The sequence below is a fragment of the Bos grunniens genome, chromosome 23 (genome assembly GCF_055505025.1).
Source record: "Bos grunniens cultivar Pamir isolate PY7600 chromosome 23, Bosgru_T2T1.0, whole genome shotgun sequence".
In the NCBI taxonomy this organism is placed as follows: domain Eukaryota; kingdom Metazoa; phylum Chordata; class Mammalia; order Artiodactyla; family Bovidae; genus Bos; species Bos grunniens.
In genome coordinates this window covers 49,998,364-50,002,975 of record NC_141187.1, presented here as the reverse complement: position 1 = coordinate 50,002,975, position 4,612 = coordinate 49,998,364, and the positions used below count along the sequence as shown (strand labels likewise).

Genomic DNA, 4,612 nt, shown 5'->3' with positions numbered 1-4,612 from the left:
CATGACCAGAAGCCTGTCGATGGTTTTGAGCAGAGAAGTAAAGGGATGTGTTTTTAAATGTTCTCTGGGGTGGGGCGGGGATGCTGTGAGGACTGGATGGGTAAAGAGTAAGAGTGGAAGCAAGGAAACCAATGGGGAGACTTTGGGTGATGGCACCGGGGGCTGGGGGTGCTGGCGGTGGTCCTTGTTCTCCGCTGCGTCCCCAGACCCCAGAAAGGGTGGTCACAGCAGGCCCTTGGTTAAACAGCGGTCCAGGGGATGAATTAAATCCTGGCCTAGAGGGGAGCTTACCGCCTCCCAGGTAAGGCCGACGTGTGAATTCGTTAGCTAGGAAACACAGGATGGGGGCGCCAAGGGGAACGTTTGCTGGAGAAGTGGGGGGCAGCGGGTGGAGCCCCAGAGGCCAGCGGGCGGCTGGAGCGGGCAGAGAGCTCCGCCCAGGGCTATCGGGGGAGGGGGCGGGGCGAGAGAGCGTGATGCCAAGTTTGCATCCTGAGAGCTGATCCCGCCCACGCCCTCCTCCCGGTTTACTACGGGATCCAACGCCCTCCCCTGCAGCGTCTGCTAAACTCTCTCGGGCCTCGGGCGGGGTTCCCTCAGAAAGCCCCCCTCCGGCCCCCACCGTGCCAGCTGCGCTGGGGGCAGGGGTGTGCCCGCAGCCCCCGCCCCGGCCGGCCTGGCATAAGTGCTGAGTCAGCAGCCCTCTCCCAGCACCCGCGCGGCTTCCTCCCACAGGTGAGCCCGGGCAGGAGGCAGGATCACGCAAGCTCTCCCGGGGCGGGGGCCTGTCTGCACACATCGCCGGGGCCCAGGCCCAGCCGGCCCGATTGCCAAGGTCCAGGGTGGGGTTCAAGATTGGCCTCTGTCACGGGCTCCCGGGCACCTGGGAGGCTTCCCCAAGTGCCCCTTTGAGGCACACTGCTCTAGAGGAACCCAGGACAAGGCTGGCAGGGGAGAGATAATAAATATAGCCAGGGCTTACTGAGTGCCAGGCTCCGGGCTCAGGGCATTATGTGAATAATCTCTTTTAATCCTCACCCAGCCCTGTGAGCTGGCACCATTATTCTGCCTATTTAACAGCTGAGGTTGAGAAACAGTGGGTAACTCGCCCAAGGTCTCCTGGCTTAGGAGTGGGACCTGCCTCACTCCAGTGCCCAAACTAGGAAGAGAAATCTCAAGGGAATAAAGGTTAATAGGCCGACAGCTAGAGAAAAGGTCAAGAAACACAAAAGACACCCACGTGTCCCAGTGCTCCACCACAGAAGGAAGGGTGGGCATGCAGCTGTGACTGGTCCCCACAGAACAATCTCAAACAAAGCCACAACTTCTGAACCAATCAAGATTAAAAGCAGAAAGAAAAGAAGTCAACACGCATCTCCCTCTCGGCTCTGCATTGATTACAGAGCCCCAGAAAAATTTTATGTTTAATATTACAATCCCCCCAGAAAATAAAAAATTTTTTTTCTTTTACTTCTGGCATATTCCCACCCCATCACACCCCTAGACTCTGTACTGTTCTCAAAATATACACTAATTTGCCTAAGGGCTTCCCTGGTGGCTGAGTGGTAAGGAATCCGACTACCAATGCAGGAGATGCAGGTTCAGTCCCAGGGTTGAGAAGATCCCCTGGAGGAGGAAATGGCAACCCACTCCAGTATTCTTGCCTGGGAAATCCCATGGACAGAGGAGCCTGGTGAGCTCCATACAGTCCATGGGTCACAAGAGTCAGACATGACTTAGGGCTAGACAACAACAACAAATTTGTCTAAACCCTTTGTCTTTTTTACTTACAGAGTATAATACGCAGCTAAAATGAGTTCACTCGGATTGCAGCACGACTACGCACGCCAAGCAAGAGATGCTGAGATGAGATTGGGAAGCTGTGGAAAGATTTGGTCTGAACAGCATTGCAATGTGGGACAGCAAACCTGGGTACTGTGCACACTGAAAAATGAAATTACTTTATGGAACGAAACAAAAAGGACAAATACTGCAAGTATTTATAACCAGTGCCACTCACGGAAGAGCAACAATCTGGCTTAAATCCTTCTCGGAAGTCAGCAATGGAGGAGATACTGGCCCCCAACTCTTTCTCTTCCAGAGGGAGAGCCCCTTACACGTGGCCCAGAGATAAAGCTTAGAGATTCCCATTCCTGGTGCTTTCTCGCGCATTTCTGTAGATTTCACGTCAGACCCAGAAGACCACCTCGTGCCGTTCAGTAATCCCATGTCTGGAATCATGGCTGAAATGAGAGCCAGGAGAGAACTTATTTTTTCCCCCTCGGTTGCCCTAACTCTCAGCTTAGGAGTCCCCCAGACACCCATAAACATGATCCTGTGTGCTTCTGCTCATCACACCTTGCACAAGTGCCCTGAGGGGGGGATTTGATGCACGCACTGTGGACGGGGGAGACGGCTGGGAACCGTCAGTCCCCGCAGGAGGACAGAGGTCTCCAGCTGCCATGAGGGCACGTTCCCTGTGTGTGCCTCAGTTTTCCTTTCTTAACACATTCCCTAAACCAGTGACTCTTCTGCACAGAGGAGTTCAGGGACGTGATATTCAGGGAATTCTATTTTCTTACGAAGTCTGAATAAAAACGCTCTTCTCGGGGACTTCACTGGTGGTCCGGTGGCTAAGACTCTGCCCTGCAGTACAGAGGGCCTCGGTTCAATCCCTGGTCAGGGACTAGATCCACGCCACAGCTAAGTCTTTTCATGCTGCAGCTAAGACCTGGTGCAGCCACACAAATAAACAAATAAAAGTAAATTAAAAAAAACATTTCTTTAAAAACAAATTTTCTCCTCCACCGTCCTGTCCCAGGGCTTGGAGACCATGCAGCCCCCAGGACTCCCATCTGCTCAGACAGCATTTACTCCCACTGGGCTTGTTCTCTGCAGCTCCTGTAAAGTGGCAGAAGGACACAAAACACAAAGTCCTTGCTTTCAGCGGAGGCCCCACTGCACACACTCACGGTCCTGTGTTCACTCTGGGATCGCCGCCACAGTGACAGCCCCCCTCCATCTCAGCTCCTTCTGTAAACGCCTGCTGGCAACTTAAGTTTTAACTCTGGGGGCAAAAAAACCCTCACCTTTCCAACGAAGAGCCTCAGATTGACAAACTCAAGTCTCCCCTGTACACAGAATATTATATCTTCACCAACTATATAAAAGTGTATATCTTCAATCTTCCCCAGAAAGATGGATGTGGAAAAGAGCTCTGAGGGGCTGACCCAGCCCTAAAATAGAATACAGATCAGGTATGTGGTTTGAATATTTCTACCAGTAACACTGAAGAAGCTGAAGTTGAACGGTTCTATGAAGACCTACAAGACCTTTTAGAACTAACACCCAAAAAAGTTGTCCTTTTCATTATAGGGGACTGGAATGCAAAAGTAGGAAGTCAAGAAACACCTGGAATAACAGGCAAATTTGGCCTTGGAATACAGAATGAAGCAGGGCAAAGACTAATAGAGTTTTGCCAAGAAAATGCACTGGTCATAGCAAACACCCTCTTCCAACAACACAAGAGAAGACTCTACACGTGGACATCACCAGATGGTCAACACCGAAATCAGATTGATTATATTCTTTGCAGCCAAAGATGGAGAAGCTCTATACAGTCAGCAAAAACAAGACCAGGAGCTGACTGTGGCTCAGACCATGAATTCCTTATTGCCAAATTCAGACTTAAATTGAAGAAAGTAGGGAAAACCACTAGACCATTCAGGTATGACCTAAATCAAATCCCTTATGATTATACAGTGGAAGTGAGAAATAGATTTAAGGGCCTAGATCTGATAGATAGAGTGCCTGATGAACTATGGAATGAGGTTCGTGACATTGTACAGGAGACAGGGATCAAGACCATTCCCATGGAAGAGAAATGCAAAAAAGCAAAATGGCTGTCTGGGGAGGCTTTACAAATAGCTGTGAAAAGAAGAGAAGCAAAAAGCAAAGGAGAAAAGGAAAGATATAAGCATCTGAATGCAGAGTTCCAAAGAATAGCAAGAAGAGATAAGAAAGCCTTCCTCAGCGATCAATGCAAAGAAATAGAGAAAAACAACAGAATGGGAAAGACTAGAGATCTCTCCAAGAAAATCAGAGATACCAAGGGAACATTTCATGCAAAGATGGGCTCGATAAAGGACAGAAATGGTATGGACCTAACAGAAGCAGAAGATATTAAGAAGAGGTGGCAAGAATACACAGAAGAACTGTACAAAAAAGATCTTCACGACCCAGATAATCACGATGGTGTGATCACTGACCTAGAGCCAGACATCCTGGAATGTGAAGTCAAGTGGGCCTTAGAAAGCATCACTACGAACAAAGCTAGTGGAGGTGATGGAATTCCAGTTGAGCTATTCCAAATCCTGAAAGATGATGCTGTGAAAGTGCTGCACTCAATATGCCAGCAAATTTGGAAAACTCAGCAGTGGCCACAGGACTGGAAAAGGGCAGTTTTTGTTCCAGTCCCAAAGAAAGGCAATGCCAAAGAATGCTCAAACTACTGCACAATTGCACTCATCTCACATGCTAGTAAGGTCATGCTCAGAATTCTCCAAGCCAGGCTTCAGCAATATGTGAACCGTGAACTTCCTGATGTTCAAGC

General features: G+C 49.6%; 1 long non-coding RNA gene across 1 annotated transcript; it reads left to right on the top strand.

Moving 5' to 3' along the window:
• The first annotated feature begins 461 nt into the window (after positions 1–461).
• LOC147347807 (uncharacterized) lies at positions 462–3,956 on the top strand. The gene is made up of 2 exons (XR_015152808.1): positions 462–735; positions 1,794–3,956. It is a non-coding gene; the product is annotated as an uncharacterized LOC147347807 (long non-coding RNA).
• The last annotated feature ends 656 nt before the right edge of the window (positions 3,957–4,612 follow it).